This window comes from Cervus canadensis, chromosome X (genome assembly GCF_019320065.1).
Source record: "Cervus canadensis isolate Bull #8, Minnesota chromosome X, ASM1932006v1, whole genome shotgun sequence".
Classification (NCBI taxonomy): Eukaryota; Metazoa; Chordata; class Mammalia; order Artiodactyla; family Cervidae; genus Cervus; species Cervus canadensis.
The window spans coordinates 120,951,677-120,977,793 of record NC_057419.1 but is presented as its reverse complement, the minus strand read 5'-3'; positions in this window follow the sequence as shown (position 1 = coordinate 120,977,793).

Here is a 26,117-nt window from a genome sequence, read left to right as displayed (position 1 = left end):
AGTAAAGTAATGCTCAAAATTCTCCAAGCCAGGCTTCAACAGTACGTGAACTGTGAACTTCGAGATGTTCACTGGATTTAAAAAAGGCAGAGGAACCAGAAATCAAATTGCCAACACCCGTTGGATCACTGAAAAAGCAAGAGAGTTCCAGAAAAACATCTATTTCTGCTTTATTGACTATGCCAAAGCCTTTGACTGTGTGGATCACAATAAACTGTGGAAAATTCTGAAAGAGATGGGAATACCACACCACCTGACCTGCCTCTTGAGAAATCTCTATGCAGGTCAAGAAGCAACAGTTAGAACTGAACATGGAACAACAGACTGCTTCCAAATAGGGAAAGGAGTACGTCACGACTGTATATTGTCACTCTATTTATTTAACTTAAAGGCAGAGTACATCATGAGAAATGCTGGGCTGGATGAAGCACAAGCTGGAATCAAGATTTCTGGGAGAAATATCAATAACCTCAGATACGCAGATGACACCACCCTTATGGCAGAAAATGAAGAGGAACTAAAAAACCTCTTGATGAAAGTGGAGAGGAGAGTGAAAAAGCTGGCCTAAAACTCAACATTCAAAAAACTGAGATTATGGCATCCCATCCCATCACTCCATGACAAAGAGATGGGGAAACAGTGGCTGACTTTATTTTTCTGGGCTCCAAAATCACTGCAGATGGTGACTGCAGCCATGAAATTAATAAGACATTTGTTCCTTGGAAGAAAAGTTATGACCAACCCAGACAGCATGTTAAAAAGCAGAGACATTACTTTACCAACAATGGTCCATCTAGTCAAAACTATGGTTTTTCCAGTAGTCATGTATGGATGTAAGTAATTGGACTATAAAGAAAGCTGAGTGCTGAAGAACTGATGCTTTTGAATGGTGGTGTTGGAAAAGACTCTTGAGAGTCCCTTGGACCACAAGGAGATCCAACCAGTCCATCCCAAAGGAAATCAGTCCTGAATATTCATTGGAAGGAGTGATCCTGAAGCTGAAACTCCAATACTTTGGCCACCTGATGCAAAGAACTGACTCTTTGGAAAAGACCCTGATGCTGGGAAAGATTGAAGGCAGGAGGAGAAGGGGACGGCAGAGGATGAGACAGTTTGATTGCATCATGGACTTGATGGACATGAGTTTGAGCAAGCTTTGGAGTTGGTGATGGACAGGGAAGCCTGGCATGCTGCAGTCCTTGGGGTTGCAAAGCGTCGGACATGACTGAGCAACTGAACTAAAATGAATATTTATTATTTCTCTAATATATCAAACATCTAGGCTTCTTCAAGGATAGTTTCTGTTGATTGCTTTTGTGTCTTATGTATAACATATTCTTATTTCTTTGCATTCTCAAGCAAGTTTTTATGGAAAGCCAGGTATTTTGACTATTATAAAGCAACAACTCTGGTAGTGAGAGCCTCTCTTCTACTCAAGCTCTGTTTTTGTTGCTTTTTGTTTTTTTGTAACTTTTTGAACTAATTCCGTAAGTCTGTACTCTTGGTTGGCCATAGAAGTCTTCAATTTATTAGCTTTCCAGTCAACTGCAGATACTTAAGACTCCTGGAAGCAAAATCTCTCTTGGGTTTTGTGCAAAGGCTCTTTGTGGAGGCTGAGCCACTCTTTTAACGCTCAGTTGTGAATAAACACCTCTGCCTTAGTGTTCACTTCATGTTTGCACAGAGCTTCAAGGTCAATCAGAGGTGAGAGCTTAGAGTCTTCTCAAGTGTTTCCTAGGCATGTTCACAACCCTGGTCTTGTCCTCTAGATTCTCAGAAATATGTTAGAATTTTTAAAAGCCCTTATGTAATCTTTTCCCCCAACATTTCTTCTCAAGTTTTTGGGTTACTCTGTTTTTCTCAGCTGTTATTCATCACCTTAAACATAGGTGATTCAAATATTTGTCTGCAAAAGTTTCAACAGACATCCCCATATAGTGATTGAGCACTGTATCAGTTCTGACTTGGGCAAAATTATACCAATATTTTCACGTGGTCTTTCAGGGAACGACCAGCCAAATCAAATAAAAACAAATCTTTGAGACTGAGTTCCACTTTTCTCCCTCCAGTAATGTGACTGTGTGTTACTTTCAATGATACTTATGGGGAGTGTAGGATCAGACTAGACTGAATTAAAACTCTTTAAAACTCACTGTTCTTACTGATAGTCAGTCATTTTTCTTAAATGGATCACTACAAGGTTTTCATTAACTCCCGAAACAGTTAATTCTGCTTGCTTTGGTTTTTTCATTACTTTTAAGGATAGGCAGATTTTCAGAGTTCCTTACAGTGCCATTTTCTCTGACATATCCATGTAACATTCTTAAAAATGCATTGTTTATAGAAATGGAAAACTGACTGGCAGGTGTTAAGGTAGGGTAGAGGAAAGGATGTATGTGTATGTGTTTGGTTATTAAAGGGCAACATCAGGGATCCTTGTGTTCATGGAAACATTCTGTATTCATTGTGGTTGTAGGCAAAAAAACTACATAATTCTTAACATGAATGCACATTAATAAATACTACTAAAACAAGAAAATCTGAACAAGTCAGATAAATTTTGTTTATGTAAATATAGTGGTTGTGATATTGTACTATAATTTTGCAAAATGTTATCATTGAGGGGAAGTGGGTAATGTGTGTCTCTGTTTTATGGTATCTATGTTTTATTTCTTACAACTGTGTGAGAATACATAATTATCTAAAAATTCTTAAAAGTTTAAATAAAAAGCTATTGAGGGGACTGAGCTGCAGGAAAGATATACCAATAAAAGATAGTTTTCTGAGGAAAGTAGTTTCCATCTTTTTTGGGAAAGGTTAAATAAGTACACTTGCTGGATCTATGCTGTCCAGTACTTCAACTTCTGAATATATTCAATGGATGATTTTATAAGGAGCAACTGAAAATATATCAATGATGAACTCTTTCTTGGTGTGTGATTATTCATTCACTTCACATAAAACTTTCAATAAAAAATATATGGGAAGAAAAGGAAAAAATAAAGAGAAAAAGAAAAGGATAGCTATTACCAAAATTTTGTGAGGCAAATATACTAAATTGGTCAAAAGAGAGAGCAAACACTGAAATAATTTAATGGCTTGCTTTAGTAATGTATTTTAAGTTCCTTTAAATATTTTCCACTTATTGTTGGCTCTTTCCAATTCAGACTTTGTCTTCAGTATTAGGATTTGTTCTCATGTCTCAATTGAAGAGTCTCACATACCCTGTTGACAAACAATGATCTTAGTCCTGTGGTTTCTGCTTATAACTTTACTATTATTTTATTGGATAATTTCTACTAGTCATTTCAATTGTTCTTGCAAATTTCTTTGGAAGTATGCTTTTATTAGTTTGAAAGTTTTCTATCCCTTGCTGTGTGAAAATGACTCTTGCTGTGATTAAATGAGGAGCAAAAAGTCACTCACGGCAGGTCTGGTGGCATTCAGTACCCTTTCATGCAGAGTAAATGGGACTGGTGGGCTTTCTACTGAACATTATTCCTGGACTCCTCAGAAAGAAGCAGACTGTGTGAACTCTACACAGATGGGCTCTTCTGCCTTTTCAGAAAAGAAAGAGAATTACTTTTCCTTTGGTTGACAAAGTTGAATAGCTCCAAATTATTAACATTAGTCACTTTTACAGCTGTCCTAGTTTCTTCTGTGTGTACTCAAGCACAGATATTTCTTTCTTATGTTTGTCCTGTTATACCTTATGCTGAACCACAGCAAACAGAAAATTGACAGAAGACTTGTAAGAGAAGGACAAGACCAGGAATGCTCTCATGGGATAAGAATTTCTTTCTCTCTCTCTCTCTTTCTCACACACACACACAAGCTTGTGTAAATACTCACTGCTCTGTGTATTTGTGTGTGTCTGTCAATATAGTGCTATAAATGACTGGATGTTTTGTAATGGTGCTTTTTTTTGTTATCAAACAGGAGGCTTTATTTTTTAATATAAATGTATTTATTTTAATTGGAGACTAATTACAATATTGTATTGGTTTGGCCATACATTGACATGAATCTGCCACGGGTGTACATGTGTTCCCCATCCTGAACCTCCCTCCCACCTCCCTCCCCATCCCATCCCTCAGGGTCATCACAGTGCACCAGCCCTGAGCACCCTGTATCATGCATTGAAGCGGGACTGGTGATTCGTTTCACATATGATAATATGTATGTTTCAATGCCATTCTCCCAAATCATCCCACCCTCACCCTCTCCAACAGAGTCTAAAATAGACAGTTCTATACATCTGTGTCTCTTTTGCTGTCTCGCATATAGGGTTATCATTACCATCTTTCTAAAGTCCATATATATGCATTAGTATACTGTATTGATGTTTTTCTTTCTGGCTTACTTCACTCTGTACAATAGGCTTCAGATTCATCCACCTCATTCGAACTGATTCAAATGTATTCTTTTTAATGGCTGAGTAATATTCCATTGTGAATATGTACCACAGCTTTCTTATCCATTTGTCTGCTGATGGACATGTAGGTTGCTTCCATGTCCTGGTTATTATAAACAGTGTTGTGATGAACATAGGGGTACATGTGTCTCCTTCAATTCTAGTTTCCTCAGTGTGTATGCCCAGCAGTGAGATTGCTGGGTCATATGGCAGTTCTATTTCCAGTTTTTTAAGGAATCTCCACACTGTTCTCCATAGTGGCTGTACTAGTTTGCATTCCCACCAACAGTGCAAGAGGCTTCCCTTTTCTCCACACCCTCTCCAGCATTTATTGCTTGTAGACTTTTGGATAGCAGCCATTCTCACTGGCGTGAACTGGTACCTCATTGTGGTTTTGATTTGCATTTCTCTAATAATGAGTGATGTTGAGCATCTTTTCATGTACTTGTTAACCATCTGTACGTCTTCTTTGGAGAAATGTCTGTTTAGTTCTTTGGCCCATTTTTTGATTGGGTCATTTATTTTTTTGGAATTGAGCTGCAGGAGTTGCTTGTGTATTTTTGAGATTAAACCTTTGTCAGTTGCTTTGTTTGCTATTATTTTCTCCCATTCTGAAGGCTGTCTTTTCACCTTGCTTACAGTTTCCTTTGCTGTGCAAAAGCTTTTAGTTTTAATTAGGTCCCATTTGTTTATTTTTGCTTTTATTTCCATTACTCTGGGAGGTGGGTCATAGAGGATCCTGCTGTGATTCACGTCAGAGAGTGTTTTGCCTATGTTTTCCTCTAGGAGTTTTATAGTTTCTGGTCTTACATTTAGATCTTTAATCCATTTTGAGTTTATTTTTGTGTATGGTGTTAGAAAGTGTTCTAGTTTCATTCTTTTACAAGTGGTTGACCAGTTTTCCCATCACCACTTGTTAAAGAGACTGTCTTTTCTCCATTGTATATTCTTGCCTCCTTTGTCAAAGATAAGGTGTCCACAGGTGTGTGGATTTATCTCTGGGCTTTCTATTTTATTCCATTGATCTATATTTCTGTCTTTGTGCCAGTACCATACTGTCTTGATGACTGTGGCTTTGTAGTAGAGCCTGAAGTCAGGCAGGTTGATTCCTCCAGTACCATTCTTATTTCTCAAGATTGCTTTGGCTATTCAAGGTTTTTTTATTTCCATACAAATGGTGAAATTATTTGGTCTAGTTCTGTGAAAAATACCATTGGTAGCTTGATAGGGATTGCATTGAATCTATAGATTGCTTTGGGTAGTATACTAAATTTTCACTATATTGATTATTCTGATCCATGAACACAGTATATTTCTCCATCTATTTGTGTCCTCTTTGATTTCTTTCATCAGTGTTTTATAGTTTTCTATATATAGGTCTTTTGTTTCTTTAGGTAGATTTATTCCTAAGTATTTTATTCTTTTTGTTGCAATGGTGAATGGAATTCTTTCCTTAATTTCTCTTCCTGTTTTCTCATTGTTAGTGTATAGGAATGCAAGGGATTTCTTTGTATTGATTTTGTATCCTGCAACTTTACTCTATTCATTGATTAGCTCTAATAATTTTCTGGTGGAGTCTTCAGGGTTTTCTATGTATAGGATCATGTCATCTGCAAACAGTGAGAGTTTTACTTCTTCTTTTCCAATTTGGATTCCTTTTATTTCTTTTTCTGCTCTGATTGCTGTGGCCAACACTTCCAAAACTATGTTGAATAGTAGTGGTGAGAGTGGGCACCCTTGTCTTGTTCCTGACTTGAGGGGAAATACTTTCAATGTTTTACCATTGAGGGTGATGTTTGCTGTGGGTTTGTCATATATAACTTTTATTATTTTGAGGTATGTTCCTTCTACTCCTGCTTTCTGGAGGGTTTTTATCATAAATGGATGTTGAATTTTGTCAAAGGCTTTCTCTGAATCTATTGAGATAATCATATGGCTTTTATTTTTCAAATTGTTAATATGGTGTATTACGTTGACTGATTTGCAGATATTGAAGAATCCTTGCATCCCTGGGGTAAAGCCCACTTGGTCATGATGTATGATTTTTTTTAATATGTTGTTGGATTCTGTTTGCTAGAATTTTGTTAAGGATTTTTGCATCTATGTTCATCAGTGATATTGGCCTGTAGTTTTCTTTTTTTGTAGTAGTGACACTTTTAAAAAAAGGAAACCATGAAAGAGAAAAGTGGAAAAACTAATTCACTGTTATATCAAATGTTAAAGGATGACTAATGACTATAGGGTCATACCTATTTTCCCAAAGTTTATATACCATGTTATGGTACATTCTATCACAACAGAGCCAAGTAATAGTTGAGGAAAGCCATACAGTCTTGGGCACATTTTAGAATCAAACCAAGTGAAATATTCAAACAATATATTTGGATAAAGAGATAATACAATTTATCAATCCACTATTGCTTCAGATTTATCTAATTCTTCATGAGATTTTCAAAATTGTCATATCAGCTGAATGGTCTAAAATTGTTTCTAATTTTACAAAATCGTCTTTTCTAAAGTAAAAAAAAATTAACTAAGAATTTAATCAAAACTAAACATGTAAAACACATTACTCAAGAGGCTACAAGCTAAAAACTAATAGGTTTAAGAAGGGTTAAATATATTAATAAATGGCAGTCCTTTTTCCTTTTTTAAAAATATTTTTAATTTATTTGGCTGCACTGGGTCTTAGTTGTGGCATGTGGGATCAAGTTCCCTGACCAGGGATTGAACCATGGCCCCCTGCATTAGGAGCCAGAGCCTTAGCCACTGGACTACCAGGGAGGTACCTGATCAAAGTACTACCCAATCAATGATATTTCTGATGGTTAGAAAAGAAAAATATCTGTTGTTTATTCTTGATCTTTGAATATAATGTCATAACTGGCAACATTTCTACTCTAAAAATAGTTATTCATTATCCATGTTATGGGATAAAAGTTAGGAATAAAGAGGTGCATGTAGGTGAAGTAATCTTTTGTAGCAGATTGAACTATCACTCAGTATCATTTCTTCCATGCTTGTTCTTGCCATGTATTCTCTGCCCTATTGAGTTTGGTCATGACCATGCAACATTTGCTGCATGTGAACAGAAGCTTTAAAACCAATTGTGGCCTGCAGCCTTCTTGCTTTCAATCATTAAAAGATATGGCCCTCAATCATTAGAATACTATGTCCAAGATAATGGATACATTAGTGCAGATTTCTGAATGGCAAGAAATGCAGAGTCACATGTTGCCAAACCTAACTAAGCCCAGCACAGAGGGCCCAGTAAAGTCTAATAAGGCCAACATATGCTAACAAAACTCAAGGGAGCTCAATAGAGTAACAAGGTACCTTAAACCCTAAAGTAACATAAATAAGAAATGCATATTTATTTTTTTTTAAGCCCTGAATAACAAGGGGCTGTTTGTTAAACCAAGCAACCCAGAGAAAACATGTAACAATAGCTGGACTGGGGCTTGTAGGGTCAATTCAGTCAGGCTGGTTCACTGATAATAATCAACTGTTATATTACAGATCATCAAAAAGGAAGAAAATCCAAAACTGATATGCTCATAAACAATTTTGTCAGACCACACTTAGATAACTATTAGAGAATTAATGAGTGACAGCACTCTATCTCATACTTGTAATGGCCAAAGAGTAATCAATAAACCTGATGACAAAAAATTTGATAGAATAAGAAAAATATAGTCCATGAGCCGAGCCTATATGTGTTCTTAACTGGGAATTATAGATTAGGACACATGCAATACACAAGACATATGGCTCTTAAGGAGTTAGAAACCAAGTTAACTTCATTTCTAAAGAAGGGTTGATACTTAAAGTCTAAAAGAGATGATGATCACCACTACAATTTTAGATACAATTTCTCAAGATTGATTATTCAAATATTCACAATTCCTAAAATTATTTACCTTACAATAAGGCACTCAGTTTTTATGAAAAAAAATGCATTCTTGGCATCTTTACTGTTAAACTATATGAAGTTATTACAACTTTAATCTCTTTTCTTACATTTTTTTTTATTTATTTATTTTTTTCAGTGGGTTTTGTCATACATTGACATGAATCAGCAATAGATTTACACGTATTCCCCATCCAGATCCCCCCTCCCACCTCCCTCTCCACCCGATTCCTCTGGGTCTTCCCAGTGCACCAGGCCCGAGCACTTGTTTCATGCATCCCACCTGGGCTGGTGATCTGTTTCCCCATAGATAATATACATGCTGTTCTTTCGCAACATCCCACCCTCACCTTCTCCCACAGAGTTCAAAAGTCTGTTCTGTACTTCTGTGTCTCTTTTTCTGTTTTGCATAAAGGGTTGTCGTTACCATCTTTCTAAATTCCATACATATGTGTTAGAATGCTGTAATGTTCTTTATCTTTCTGGCTTACTTCACTCTGTATAATGGGTTCCAGTTTCATCCATCTCATTAGAACTGGTTCAAATGAATTCTTTTTAACGGCTGAGTAATATTCCATGGTGAATATGTACCACAGCTTCCTTATCCATTCATCTGCTGATGGGCATCTAGGTTGCTTCCATGTCCTGGCCATTATAAAGAGTGCTGCGATGAACATTGGGGTGCACGTGTCTCTTTCAGATCTGGTTTCCTCAGTGTGTATGCCCAGAAGTGGGATTGCTGGGTCATATGGCAGTTCTATTTCCAGTTTTTTAAGAAATCTCCACACTGTTTTCCATAGTGGCTGTACTAGTTTGCATTCCCACCAACAGTGTAAGAGGGTTCCCTTTTCTCCACACCCTCTCCAGCATTTATTGCTTGTAGACTTTTGGATAGCAGCCATCCTGACTGGCGTGTAATGGTACCTCATTGTGGTTTTGATTTGCATTTCTCTGATAATGAGTGATGTTGAGCATCTTTTCATGTGTTTGTTAGCCATCTGTATGTCTCCTTTGGAGAAATGAACTCTCACCACTACTATTCAACATAGTGTTGGAAGTTTTGACCACAGCAATCAGAGCAGAAAAAGAAGTAAAAGGAATCCAGATAGGAAAAGAAGAAGTGAAACTCTCGCTGTTTGCAGATGACATGATCCTCTACATAGAAAACCCTAAAGACTCTTCCAGAAAATTACTAGAGCTAATCAATGAATATAGTAAAGTTGCAGGATATAAAATTAACACACAAAAATCCCTTTTCTTACATTTTTATACATGCCATTCAGAAATGTCCAAAAACCATTCTAAATAAACAGCATTAGGAATTACAAACATCAGGGAAAACAAATGAAAAAAAAAAAAAAAACAAGAAAACTACGATTATAATGAAAAGGTCAGTGTCTGGAAAGGCTGCTAAATAATAGGTGAATGGAAACTTGGCAACTGACTGTGCCCAGAATCACAATGCTAATCTCTTATCAGTGTGTACTGTTCAGGACTTCTAAAGTGAGAGATGAATGCACTCTCAGCAAGCAGTAGAAGGCCTATCAGGTTATCTAAAATCCATCAGTGCCATATAACAATAACCTTTATTTTGGTATTTACTTTTTAAATCTGTCCCACATTGCTTCCCATTTCTGGCTTTGCATTTACTTATGAATCCAACAGAGACTGTATCTGTAACAGATAATTCTGCTTAAATGGACAGCCACAGATTGAGAGACTTTCAGCTCCTATTATTGATACTGACCCACATACTGATGAACCTCTATTTCAAAAGAATATTTAGAGTGTAATTTACATCGAAGGAAATGCATATGTCTAAGACAAACAAGTGGGAAGATCCAAACCGAATCACAGAATCACACAAATACAAAATCACAGATTGATCCTGTAATTCAGGTGACTCACTCATCCATTCATTTACAAAATAATTAAGAGAGCCTACTGTGTGGATCACAATAAACTGTGGAAAATTCTGAAAAAGATGGGAATAGCAGACCACCTAACCTGCCTCTTGAGAATTCCATATACAGGTCAGGAAGCAACAGTTAGAACTGGACATGGAACAATAGACTGGTTCCAAATAGGAAAAGGAGTACGTCAAGGCTGTATATTGTCAGTCTGCTTATTTAACTTATATGCACAGTACATCACGCTGGGCTGGAAGAAGCACAACCTGGAATCAAGATTGCTGGGAGAAAAATCAGTAACCTCAGATATGCAGATGATACCACCTTTATGGTAGAAAGGGAAGAAAAACTAAAGAGCCTCTTGATGAAAGTGAAAGAGGAGAGTGAAAGCTTGACATTCAGAAAACTAAGATCATGGCATCTGGTCCCATCACTTCACGGCAAACAGATGGGGAAACAGTGGAAACAGTAGCTGACTTTATTTTTCTGGGCTCCAAAATCACTGCAGACGGCAACTGCAACCATGAAATTAAAAGACGCTTGCTCCTTGGAAGGAAAGTTATGATCAAACTAGACAGCATATTAAAAAGCAGAGACATTACACTGCCAACATTTAAATGTCCGTCTAGTCAAGGCTATGGTTTTTCCAGTAGTCATGTATGGATGTGAGAGTTGGGACTATAAAGAAAGCTGAGCACCGAAGAATTGATGCTTTTGAAGTATGGTGTTGGAGAAGACTCTTGAGAGTCCCTTGGACTGCAAGGAGATCCAACCAGTCCATCCTAAAGGAGATTAGTCCTGGGTGTTCATTGGAGGGACTGATGTTGAAGCTGAAACTCCAATACTTTGGCTACCTGATGTGAAGAACTGACTCATTTGAAAAGACCCTGATGCTGAACAAGATTGAAGGCAGGAGGAGAAGGGGACGACAGAGGATGAGATGGTTGGATGGCATCACCTACACAATGGACATGGGTTTGGGTGGACTCCGGGAGTTGGTGATGGAGAGGGAGGCCTGGTGTGCTGCGGTTCATGGGGTCGCAAAGAGTCGGACACGACTGATCGACTGAACTGAACTGAGTACTAGTCATTGTTTTAGATGAAAGGGATACGGAGGTTAAGAAGACAAACAAGTCCATGTTTCCATGCAATAACTTTCTAGTTGGAGAGACAGACACAAAAAGCAAACTAGTTAACTGGCTGACAGTTGATAGCTGTAAGATACAGTAAACAAAGTATGATGACTTAGGAAGTGAGTATGCTACCTAAAGACCAAGCAAGTAGTTTGATATCTGGTCTTCAGTCCATCATGAGAGGAGTTTGCAAGTTATCACTCCATACTAACCAACAAATAAAAAGCTGGAAAACTGAAACCAACAACTCTATTCAGATCTAAGAGGCAATTGAGATTACAAGGCAAATAACTGCCTCCAAAATTAGAGAAAAGGCCAGTCAGGTATATTACATCATGGTTTTTCAAGCAGACATCCATGAGCAGAAACATAAATAAGAACCAGTACTAGGGTAGGAAAACTTAAACTATAGTTTGAAAATGGCTGGAGGTTCATTGTAAACAAATCTGAGAGTCAAAAACTCTACCAGGTGCCAGTCTTAGAGGGGCATTCTCACACTTGTGTTTTACTGCCAGGGACTCTCCTAGATTCTCAGTTATGATGAGATAAAAAATTCCTCATGATTCTGACAGGGAGAGGAGAAAATTAATTTTTTAAACATACCAAAGCATTCTTTTCTCTTAACAAAGCCTACCCTCAAGAGAAACTATTTTAGTAGAGTCCAACCTATTGGAGTTTTATCAAAGCCTGTGACTACCCTGGTAGTCCAGTGGTTAAGACTCCATACTTCCAATGTAGGGGGCACAGGGAAGTTCTGCATGCTGTACAGTGCAGCTCCCCAAAAGAAAAAGATACTAACAACAACAACAAAAAGTGTAACTGACCTGGGGGAAAGGAAATATCCAACTTCAGCATCTTCCTCTCCAAGGAGGGAAAGGGAAATAATGCCAGCCCCCTAATCCATCCCATTGTCCTGCCTAAAGAGGTGGGAGAATGGAAGCACTTTTGAACTACACAGTCCAGGGGCACAAGCTTACTAAAAGACTGAGAGCTAATCACAGGACTATAGAACACTTTCTTTCTCCCTGCACCTCACCAGCATTATTACTGAAAGTGCATTTACCACAATTTCTTCTAATGTACTACATAATGTCCAGCTTTCTATAAACAACTACATACTAGAAGGCAAAAAACATAGTTTTAAGAGACAGTGCAAGCATCAGGACCACAGACAAATATGAAAAGAACGTTGGAATTATCAGAGAAGCAATTTAAAATAACTATAATTAATATGCAAACGTCTCTAATAGAAAAAGGAGACAACATACAAGAATAATTGAGTAATGTAAACAGAAAGATGGAAATTCTAAGAAGTAATCAAATGCTAACACTATAACAACAATGAAGAATATATTTGATACATTTATGATATTTATGGACACAGTTGTAAGAAGACTCTCCAAACCTTATGTTAACAGAATCTTAATAGAAAATCAAAAAGGAAATTGACTGAAAAAGTGGAACAGAATATCCAAGAACTGTAGGAAAACTATCAAAGTTAAAACATATTGGTAATAGGAAAATCTGAAAGAGAAGAGAGAAAGGAACAGAAGAAATATTTGAAGTAATAGTGCCGAAAAGTTCTCCAAATTAATGTCAGAAACCAAACAATAGATCCAGGATGCTCAAAGAACACCAAACAAGAGAACTGCTTAAATAAACTACATCTAGGCATATCCATTATATTCAAACCTTCAGAAAATCAATAATAAAGAAAAACTCTTGAAAGAAACTGGGGTGCGAGCAGGGAGGAGTCCTTACCTAGAAAAACAAAGATAATAATTATATCTCATTTCTCTTTGGGAACCATGAAAGCAAGAGAATAGAGTGAATATTTAAAGTTTAAAAAAAAAGTCAGAATGCTGTATCCTGCAAAATTATCTTTCAAAGGTGAAGGTGAAGGAGGAATAAAGACATTCTCAAACAAATAAATAATTTAAAAAATGCATTGCAGTACATTTGCCTCACAAGTGATGTTAAAAGAATTTTCTCAGAGAAAAAGAAAATAATATGAGTCAGAAACTTGGATCTACATAAAGATAGAGCACTAAAGAAAGTGAAGATAAATAAACTATTTAATTTTTCTTATCCTTAGTTAATCTGAGATAACAGTTTGTTCAAGATAATAATAGGGGGGATTTCCTGGCAGTCCAGTGGTTAGGACCCCGCACTTCCACAGGAGGAGGCAACAGGTTTGATTCCTGATCCAAGAATGGTGATTCTGCATGTTGCAGGGCCAAAAAAAAATAAAGCAATAATAGCAACAATGGACTTATTGATTATAAATTATATCTAATTTAAATGAATTACAACAATAGTATAAGGGATGGAAAAAAGAAATAAGGAATATGGTACTTGCACTACCTATTAAGCAGTATATTTGAATTTTGAAATGGAATAGTCATAAATGTACATTGAAAATTTTGCACTATAAAAAAAGTACAGTTAATATAAAAGAGAGAAAATGGAATTGTTCAAAGTACTTAATTAAAACCACAAAAGACAGAAAGAGTAAAGACAAAATGACAACAAAGAAAAGATCAACAGTGGAAAACAGTAAAATATATGTTAAGAAATTAATCCAACTACATCAGTAATCACTTTAAATGTTAATGATCTAATGCACCAATTAAAAGAGATTGTCAAAGTGGATTAAAAACAAGGCTCAACTATATGCTGTCTACAAGAAACTCACTTTAAATACAGACACATACATTAAAAGTAAAAGGATGGAGAAAGATATATTGAATAGTAAGATACACTAATCAAAGGAAAGTTATAGTATCAATATTAATTTCAAAGAGAGCTTCTTCAGAGCAAGAGAAATTACCAGGAATAAAGGGTGACCTTACTTAATGCTAAAGGATCAATTTTTCAGGAAGAACCAACAATTTTTGATGTGTGTATGTACCTAAAAACAGCATCAGATGATATGATGCAAAAACTGCTAGAACTGCAAGGAGAAATAGATGAACTCACTCTTTCAATACTTCTCTATCAGTAATGTACAGGTCTACCAGACAGAAAATCAGTAAGAACATAGTTGAACTGAACAGCAGTATCAGTTAACCAGATATCAACATAAATAGACTATTTCATCCAATGACAGTAGAATGCACATCCTTCTCAAGCTCGCATGGAACATTCACTATGATAGCCCACATTCTGGGTTATAAAACATACCTTACCATATTTAAAGGCGTAAAAGTCATACAACGTACACTCAGGCAAAAACTGGAATTAAATTAGAAATGAAAACCACAAAGATAGCTGGAGAATCTCAAAATACTTGGAGATTAACCAACACAATTCTAAGTAACACATGGATCACAGAATAAAGAGAAATGTAAAAATTTGACCTAGAAAGCATAAAGCAGAGACGTTAATTTGCCAACAAAGTCTAGCTAGTCAAGGCTATGGTTTTTCCAGTAGTCATGTATGGCTGTGAGAGTTGAACTACAAAGAAAGCTGAGCACCAAAGAACTGATGCTTTTGAACTTGTTAGAGAGACTTCTGAGAGTCCCCTGGACTGCAGGGAGATCCAATCAGTCCATCCTAAAGGAGATCAGTCCTGAGTGTTCACTGGAAGGACTGATGTTGAAGCTGAAACTCCAATACCTTGGCCACCTGATGTGAAGAACTGACCATTTTCAAACTGATCATTTGAAAAGACCCTGATTCTGAGAGAGACTGAAGGCAGGAGAAGTAGGGGACAACAGAGGATGAGATGGTTGGATGGCATCACCGACTCAAGGGACATGATTTTGCGTCAACTCCAGAGTTGGTGATGGACAGGGAGGCCTAGCCTGCTACAGTCCATGGGGTCGCAAAGAGTAAGACATGACCAAGCGACTGAACTGAAGAAAAATGAAAACATAACTCATCAAAATTTGTGTGAGGCAATGCTTAGAGGAGAATTCATAGAATTGGCTGTATATATTACAAAACAAGAATGAGCTAAAAACCAGTAATCTGAGTTTCACCTTTAGGAAACCAGGCCAAGAAGAACAAATCATATCCAAAATAAGGAGAAGAAAAGATATAGTTCATAAATTAGTGAAATTTAAAACAGGAAGTCAATAGAGAAAATAAAACCAAGAGTTGACTCTTTGGAAAGATCAATGAAATTCATTCAACTCTAGCCTAGCTAACTAAAAAAACAGAAGTATTATCAGAAATGAAAGGGGAGACTTCACTAAAAACTGCATGGGCATTTAAAAGACATACAGGAATATGATCAATAATGCTGTGGCCACAAATCTGATAACCTAGTTAAATGGACCAATTCCTTTAAAGATAGAATCTACGCTGGGAAAGACTGAAGTCAAAAGAAGAAGGGGACGACAGAGGATGAGATGGTTGGATGGCATCATTAGCTCAATGGACATGAACCTGAGCAAATTCCAGGAGATACTGAAGGACAGGGAAGCCTGGCTAGCTGCAGTTAATGTGGTCACAAAGAGACACAACTTAGATACTGAACAACAACCAAAAAACCTCACAAAAGGGCCGCACAATCTGAATTGACCTGTATCTATTTAAAACTTCAATTAGTAAACGATAACCTTCCAGAACAAAACATCAGAGCTAGATGGATTCACTGGTGAATTCTACCCTATATTTAAGGTGGAAATTCTAATACTCAGCAGTCTCTTCCAAAATACAGAAGAGGGGCTACTTCCTAACTCATGTTATGAAAGCATCATTACCTTAATATCAAAACCACAGAAGACAATACAGGAAAAGAAAAGTACATAGCAATAACTCTCATGAATACAGATGGAAACGAAAGAACCTCAACAAAATATTGGCATGTCAAGCCCAACAACATATAAAAAATAGTTACATGTTATGATCAAGTTGGATTCATTACAGTTGTGTAAGGCTGGCTTAATAAAGGTCAATTAAAGTAATATATCACAGTAACAAGCTAAAGAAGAAAAACCACATGGTTACATAAAAAAATAAAAAATCACGACAAAGTACAATGTACATTCTTTAGAAAAAAAACTCTCAATGAACTAGAAATAAAGGGGAACTTGCCCAACATGATAAAGTATCTCAAAATGACAATGAACATCTCAATATGCCAACATCTACAAACAGTTAATATATTTAATGGTGAGAAACTTGAAGCAAAAATAAGGCAAGGATGTCCTCATTCACCATTTTCAACATTGTCTAAGAAGATCTAGCTAATGCAGTTAGAAAAGGAAATAAAAGGTATATGGGAAAGAAGAAGCAAAACATGTCTTTGTTCACAGTTGACAAAGAAGCAAAACTGTCTTTGATCACAGTTGACATGACTGCCTATGTAGGAAATCTAAAAGAATTGACAAAAAACTAGAACTAAAAACAATTAATGTCATTTAGGGATATAAGGTTGATATACAGAGGTCAGTCATTATTCTATGTACCAGCAATAAACAAATAGCATCAGAAATTAAAAACATAACAATGCACTAAATCATCATTCTCCAAAATGGAATACTTGGTTATAAATGCAACAAAATACATATAAGATCAATATGTGAACGACAAAAGAACAAAATAAAAAACTAATTGAGAGATATTCTATGTTCATGACTAGGAAGACACAAATTTTCAAAGATGCCTTTCAAACTTTATCTATTGATTCCATGAAATCCCAATCAAAATCCAAGGAAATAATTTTTTGGCTATTGGCAAATTTATTTTAAAATTTAAATGTAAAGACAAAAAGAAACAGAAGAGCCAACAAAATCTTAAAGAAAAACAAAATGAGAGTATTAACACTATTCAACTTCAATACTTAAGTATGAAGTTATAATAATAAAGACAAAGTGGCACTGGTAAAAGAAGAGACAAAATAGATCAATGGAATAGAATAGAGTGCCCAGAAATAGACTCTCAAAAATATGGTCAACTTACTTTTGAAAAAGGAACAAAGGCAATGATGGAGGAAAGGTAGTCTTTTCAACAAATGTTACTGAAACAACTGGATACCCACCTGCAAAAACATAAATCTAGACTCAGACATTACACCTTTCACAAAAATCAACTCATAATCAGAGATCTAAAATGCAAAAAGTATAAGACTTCTAGAAAATAATGAAAAATTCTAGGTAACAGTGGGATTGGTTATAAAGATTTAGATACCACACCAAAGACACAATCCAGGAAAGAAAGTATTCAAAAAATGACAACCATTAAAAAATGGGCTAAAGAAAAGAAATATAACATCACAAGTTATTAGAGACATGCACATCAAACCCACAATGACATATCAACTCACAGCAGTCGAAATGGCCATCATAAAAAAGCTACAAACAGTTAATGCTGGAGAGGATGTGGAGAAAAGGGAACCCTCCTACACTGTTGGTGGGAATGTAAATTGGTAGAGCCAATATGGAGACCAGTACAGAGGCTCCTTGTAAAGCTAAAAACAGAACTATTATATGACCAAGCAATCCCATTCCTAAGAATGTGCTGTGCTGTGATTAGTCACTCAGTCATGTCCGACTCTTTGCAACACCATGGGATATAGCCCACCAGGCTCCTCTGGCCATGTGGATTCTCCAGGCAAGAATACTGGAATGGGTTGCCATGCCCTCCTCACTCCAAGGCATATATCCAAAGAAAATCATGATTAAAAAAGATACATGCACCCATGTTTATTGCAGCACTATTTACAATAACCATGACATGGCAGCAACCTAATTTTCCATCAGCAGAAGAATGGATAAAAACTAAGTGGTACATATATACAATAGAATATTACTCAGGCATTAAAAAGAATGGAATACTGCCATTTTACAGCAACATGGATGGACCTAGAGATTTTCATACTGAGTGAAGTAAGTCAGACACAGAAAAACAAATATAATATGCTATTGCTTATATGTGGAATCCTAAAAAAATGGTATAAATAAACATATTCACAAAACAGAAGTAGAGTCACACATGTAACTTATGGTCACCAGAGGATAAAGGAGGGGAGGAAAACATCGGGATATGCAGGCATATATATGTATTATCATATATAAAACAAATAACTAATAAGAACCTGTTGTATAGCACAGAGAACTGTACTCAATACTCTGTAATGGCCTATACGGGAAAAGATTCTTAAAAAAAACAAGTGGATATACGTGTATGTATAACTGATTCACTTGCTTCACACCTGAAACTAACACAACATTGTAAATATACTATACTCCAATAGTTTTTTTAATGGGCTAAAGATATGAACAGGCAACTCACCAAAGAAGATAGACAGGTGACAAATAAGCATGTAAAAAGATGTTCACCATCATATGTAATTAGAGAAATGAAAATTAACACAACAATGTGAACTCACTAAGACTTATCAGAATGGTGAAAATTTAAGACACTGGTAACACCAAATGCTGGGGATGACGTGGAAAGAAAGCAAGTCAATCATTCCTAATATGAATGCAAAATCGTACAGCTACTGTGGAAGACAATTTGGCAGTTTCTTATAAAACTAAATGTATGCTGTAATGATCTTTATCTTTCTGGCTTACTTCACTCTGTATAATGGGCTCCAGTTTCATCCATCTCATTAGAACTGATTCAAATGAATTCTTTTTAACGGCTGAGCAATATTCCATGGTGTATATGTACCACAGCTTCCTTATCCATTCACAGCATGTATATTATCTACAGGAAACAGATCGCCAGCCCAGGTTGGGATGCATGAGACAAGTGCTCGGGCCTGGTGCACTGGGAAGACCCAGAGGGATGGGTGGAGAGGGAGGTGGGATGGGGGATCGGGATGGAACACATGTAACTCCATGGCTGATTCATGTCAATGTATGACAAAACCCACTGAAATGTTGTGAAGTAATTAGCCTCCAACTAATAAAAATAAATGAAAAAAATAAAAAATAAAAAAAAAAAATAAATGTACTGTTACTATGTGATCCAACAATCATACTCCTTGATAATACTCAGTTCAGTTCAGTTGCTCAGTTGTGTGCGACTCTTTGCGACCCCATGGACTGCAGCACGCCAGGCCTCCCTGTCCATCACCAACTCCCGGAGTTTACTCAAACTCATGTCCATTGAATCAGTGATGCCATCCAACCATCTCATCCTCTGTTGTCCCCTTATCCTCCTGCCTTCAATTTTTCCCAGCATCAGGATCTTTTCAAATGAGTCAGTTCTTCACATCAGGTGGTCAAACTATTGGAGTTTCAGCTTCAACATCAATCCTTCCAATGAACATTGAGGACTGATTTCCTTTAAGATGGACTGGTTAAATCTCCTTTCAGTTCAAGAGTCTTCTCCAACACCACAGTTCAAAAGCATCAATTCTTTGGCACTTGGTTTTCTCTATAGTCCAACTCTCACATCCATACGTGACTACTGGAAAAACCACAGCCTTGACTAGATGGACCTTTGTTGGCAAAGTAATGTCTCTGCTTTTTAACATGCTGTCTACGTTGGTCATAACTTTTCTTCCAAGGAGTAAGCATCTTCTTTATTTCATGGTTGCAGTCACCATCTGCAGTGATTTTGGAGCCCAAGAAAATAAAGTCTGCCACTGTTTCCAGTTTCTCCATCTATTTGCCATCAAGTGATGGGACCAGATGCCATGATCTTAGTTTTCTGAATGTCAAGCTTTAAGCCAACTCTTTCACTCTCCTCTTTCACTTTCATCAAGAGGCTCTTTAGTTCCTCTTCACTTTCTGCCGTAAGGGTGGTGTCATCTGCATATCTGAGGTTATTGATATTTCTCCCAGCAATCTTGATTCCAGCTTGTGCTTCCTCCAGCCCAGCGTTTCTCATGATGTACTCTGCATATAAGTTAAATAAGCAGGGTGACAATATACAGCCTTGTCCAGCTCCTTTTCCTATTTGGAACCAGTCTGTTCTAATTGTTGCTCCCTGACCTGCACACAGAGATTTTCAAGAGGCAGGTCAGGTGGTCTGGTGTGTGTTCCTATCTCTTTCAGAATTTCCACAGTTTATTGTGATCCACACAGTCAAAGGCTTTGGCATAGTCAATAAAGCAGAAGTAGATGCTTTTCTGGAACTCTCTTGCTTTTTTGATGATCCAGTGGATGTTGGCAATTTGATTTCTGGTTCCTCTGCCTTTTCTAAAACCAGCTTGAACAACTGGAAGTTCATGGTTCACGTTTTGCTGAAGCCTGGCTTGGAGAATTTTGAGCATTACTTTACTAGCGTGTGAGATGAGTGCAATTGTGCGGTAGTTTGAGCATTCTTTGGCATTGCCTTTTTTAGGGATTGGAATGAAAACTGCCCTTTTCCAGTCCTGTGGTCACTGCTGAGTTTTCCAAATTTGCTGGCATACTTACTTAGTGCAGCTCAATATGAGTTGAACATATCAACAGCTCAGCTGGAATTCCATCACCTCCACTAGCTTTATTCATAGTGGTGCTTCCTAAGGCCCACTTGACTTCACATTCCAAGATATCTGGCTCTAGGTGAGTGATCACACCATCATGATTATCTGGGTCATGAAGATCTTTTTTGTATAGTTCTTCTGTGTATTCTTGCCACCTCTTCTTAATATCTTCTGCATCTGTTAGGTCCATACCGTTTCTGTCTTTTTTTTGAGCCCATCTTTGCATGAAATGTTCCCTTGGTGTCTCTAATTTTCTTGAAGAGATCTCTAGTCTTTCCCATTCTATTATTTTCCTCTATTTCTTTGCACTGATCACTGAGGAAGGCTTTCTTACCTCTCCTTGCTATTCTTTGGAACTCTGCATTCAAATGGGAATATCTTTCCTTTTCTCTTTTGCTTTTGGCTTCTCTTCTTTTCACAGCTATTTGTAAGGCTTCCTCAGACTGCCATTTTGCTTTTTTGCTTTTCTTTTTCTTGGGGATGATCTTGCTTCCTGTCTCCTGTATAATGTCTCAAACCTCCATCCATAGTTTATTAGGCACTCTTATCAGATCTAGTCCCTTGAATCTGTTTCTCACTTCCACTGTATAATCGTTAGGCATTTGCTTTAGGTCATACCTGAATGATGTAGTGGTTTTTCCTACTTTCTTCAATTTCAGTCTGAATTTGGCAATAAGGAGTTCATGATCTGAGCCACAGTCAGTTCCCAGTCTTGTTTTTGCTGATTGTATACAGCTTCTCCATCTTTGGCTGCACAGAATATAATCAATCTGATTTCGGTATTGACTATCTGGTGTTGTCCATGTGTAGAGTCTTCTCTTGTGTTGTTGGAAGAGGGTATTTGCTATGACCAGTGCATTCTCTTGGCAGAACTCTATCAGCCTTTGCCCTGCTTCATTCTGTACTCCAAGGCCAAATTTGCCTGTTACTCCAGGTGTTTCTTGACTTCCTACTTTTGCATTTCAGCGGCTGCATGGTGCTGGAGCAGCGAGCGGCTGAGAGGAGATACTCCACGTCCAAGGTCAGGAGCAGCAGCCATGAGGAGATACCCCACGTCCAAGGTCAGAAAAACCCCAGTAAGATGGTAGACACTGGAGCGGCTATGAGGAGATACCCCACGTCCATGGGCAAAGGAGAAGCCCCAGCAAGATGGTAGGAGGGGCAAATTCGCATTTAGAATCAAACATGGTTCCTGCCAGTGACACTCAGAGGGCTCAAACAAACCTTGTGTCGCACCAGGACACAGGGACCCCTCAGAGACTGAGACAGAATTGTTTTTGAGTGTCTCCTGTGGAGGTACGGGTTGGCAGTGATCTGCCGCAGGGATAGGGTCTCTGGGTGTGGGTATGGCTAAGTCCTCTTGGAGTAGGTCACCATTAACCCCACTATAGAGCTGCCAGAACTTACATAGGTCTGGTAAATAGACCCTTGGAGGGCACAACAGAACCTTGTGCACCAGGACCCAGGAGAAAGGAACAGTGACCCCACAGGAGACTTGCCTGTGTGTGTCTGGGAGTTTCCAGCAAAGGCATGGGTCACTGGTGGCCTGTTGAAGGGTTGGGGGCATGGACTGTAACAGTACATGCCTGGGATCTTTTGAGAGAGGTCACCATTATCTCCATTACCTCCACCATAGTTTGAAGTGAAGGAAAGTGAAGTCGCTCAGTCATGTCCGACCCTTTGCGACCCGTGGACTGTAGCCCACCAGGCTCCGCCTTCCATGGGATTCTCCAAGCAAGAATACTGGAGTGGGTTGACATTTCCTTCAGGTAAATATCAGAAAGGAACACAGCTCCACCCATCAACAGAAAAGTGGATTAAAGATTTACTGAGCATGGCCCCACCCATCAGAACAAGACCCAGTATCCCCCTCAGTCAGTCTATCCCATCAGGAAGCTTCCATAAGCCTCTTATCCTTCTTCATCAGAGAACAGACAGATTGAAAACCACAATCACAGAAAACTAATCAAACTGATGACATGGACCACAGCCTTGTCTAACTCAATATAACTAAGAGCCATGCCATGTAAGGCCACCCAAGACGGACAAGTCATCGTGGAGAGTTCTGACAAAATATGGTCCACAGGAGAAGGGAATGGCAAACCACTTCAGTATTCCTGCCTTGAGAACCCCATGAACAGCATGAAAAGGCACAAATATAGGACACTGACAGATGAACTCCTCAGGTCGGTAGGTGCCCAATATGCTTGGAGATCAGTGGAGAAAAAACTCCAGAAAGAATGAAGGAACAGAGCCAAAGCAAAAACACCGCCCAGTTGTGGATGTGACTAGTGATGGAAGCAATGTTTGATGCTGTCAAGGGCAATATTGCATAGGAACCTGGAATGTTAGGTCCATGAATCAAGGCAAATTGGAAGTGGTCAAACAGGAGATGGCAAGAGTGAATGTCAACATTTTAGGAATCAGCAAAGTAAAATGGACTGGAATGGGTGAATTTAACTCAGATGACCATTATATCTACTACTGTGGGCAAGAAACCCTTAGAAGAAATGGAGTAGCCATCATAGTCAACAGAAGAGTCTGAAACGCAGTACTTGGATACAATCTCAAAAATGACAGAATGATCTCTGTTCGTTTCCAAGCCAAAGCATTCAGTATCATGGTAATCCAAGTCTATGCCCTGACCAGTAATGCTAAAGAAGCTGAAGTTGAACGATTCAATGAAAACCTACAAGACTTTCTAGAATTCACACCCAAAAAAGATGTTCTTTTCATTATAGGGGACTGGAATGCAAAAGGAGGAAGTCAAGAAATACCTGGAGTAACAGGCAAATTTGGCTTTGGAGTACAGAATGAAGCAGGGCAAAGGCTAATAGAGATAATACTCAAATGAAGTTAAAAAAAGATGTCCACACAAAACCTTGCACACAGATACTTATTGTAACTTTATTTATAATTTCGAAAACTTGGAAGCAAACAAGATGTCCTTTGGCATGTGAATAGATAAATAGTGGTACATCCAGGTAATGCAATATTATGCAGCAATAAAAGTATTGGCTATCAATCTGTTTAAAACATGGAGGAACTTTTTTGACATATATGTGTATGTGTGCATGTGTGTGTATACATACATACACTTATTTTTTAGATCCTTTTCCATTATAGGTTATTACTTATTTAACATAGTTGCCTGTCCTCTACAGTAGGTCTCTATTGGTTATCTGGTTTACATATAATAGTGTGTGTGTTAATTTATCCCTCACCCCATTTCCCTTTTACTAATCATATGTTTGTTTTCTATGCCCAGAGACTATTTCTAAGTAAGTTCATTTGTATCATTTTTTAGATTCCACATATAAGTGATCATATGATTTTTTTGTCTGACTTATTACACTTAATATGAATCTTTAGGTTCATCTATGTTGCTGCTAATGGCATTATTTCATTCTTTTTACAGCTGAGTAATATTTCACTGTATACATATATACCACAGAAACTTTATCCATTTCTCTCTCAATGGACATTTAGGTTGCTTCCATGTCTTGGCTATTGTAAACAGTGCTGCAATGAACACTGGAGTGTATGTAACATTTCAAATTAGAGTTTTCTTCTATATATGCCCAGAAATAGGATTGCTGGATCATATGATAATTCAATTTTTAAGGAACTTTCCAACTGTTATCTATAGTGACTACACCAATTTATATTCCCCAAAACAATGTAGGAGTGTTCCTTTTCCTCTACATTCTCAAAAATATGGTGGAACTTTAAAGCATATTACTAAGTAAAGAAATCCAATCTGAAGAGATTATATTCTTACAATTCAACTAAATGAAATTCAGGAAAAGGTTTAATTATGGACACAGTATAAAAACCAGTGGTCGTTGGAGTTAAGGAAGAGACAGTGATGAATAGGGAGAACCAAGGATTTTCAGCACATTGAAACTGTTCTGTGTGAAACTACAATGTTGGATACATGTAATTATACTTTTGTCAAAGCCCATATAATGTACACCAAGAGTGAATCCTGGTTTGGGTTTTGGGTGTTAAGGATGCAGTCAATGGACATTCATAGTGTTACAAATATATTAGTGTTAGTGGTTAAAAGAGGGGAAGGCTGTGCATGTGTGGGACACAAAATGTAGCAGAACACTATTTTCTGCTAAATTTTGCTGTGAACATAAGAGTACACTAAACCTATTTAAAAAACCTTTTTTAAAGTGCTTCATGTAATGAAAACAGCATTAAATAACACTCTGAGTTTCTATAAATGTAATATATTCAAGGAATAGAAACAAAGCCTGTGAGGCTGGAATAACAGAGTGAATAGTGACTGGTGGTTCAAAAAGGTAAGAGTGTAAATTCTAATCAGTGCCATTTAGATTAGCAATTGATACTACAAACAGACTCAGATCTTCTTATTGATCTAGATCTGTGAATATAAATGCAATAATTATAAGTTTTTCAATTTGTATTGTTTTTGAATACTGACTACATATGAAACACATTTCTGGCTGGAGGAATTAATAAAAATGAGTAATTCAGCCCCTAAACTTATGGAGCCACAATATTAGGACAATACAAAGTATGCAAGTAAACTAGCTTAAAAATACATTGCTATAAAAGAGATAAAAATAGAATACTCTGAGAATCAAGAGGAAGTATTTATATAATCACTGATTATAAAATATTGCTTGAGGAACTACTATATGCCAGACATCATTCTAGGCTGTGAGGGTGATTACTGAAAAGACCAAGTTATCTGTCTTCACAGAAATTATATTCTCATCAGGGAGACAGACAATAAACAATGAGATTAATAAATAAAAGCACTATATGGTATGTTGGAAGTTGAGAAGTTTTGTGGAAGTAAATAAATCCATTCAACAGATATTAGAAGGCCTGACTGTATGTGTAGGATGGGAATGAGTGCAATTTTATTTACGTATATAATTTCCTAGGCAAGGATGTCCTTTATCTTTCTGACTATTTAGTATTATGTCCTGGTATTAGTCAATGAAGTTAAACAGGAGAAAACACTTAAATTATACAAATCATAAAAGTTAACATAACCCAATTTGTAAATGATACTGCTATGTATCTTGAAAAACAAAGAATTCATGGGAAAACTGCCACAGCAAACAAGACAATTTAATAAATTATATCAGGTAACCCTTCCTTGGTCGTAAATAATCTGCCTGCAATACAGGAGCCAAAGGAGATATGGGTTCAATCCCTGGGTCGGGAAGATACCCTGGAGGAGGAAATGGCAACCCACTCCAGTATTCTTGCATGGAGAATCCCAATGGACAGAGGAGTATGGCAGGCTACAGTCCATGGGGTCACAAAGACTTGTACATACTGAAGCGACTTAGCACACATGCACATCAGGTAATGTAATTAATTTATAAAAGTT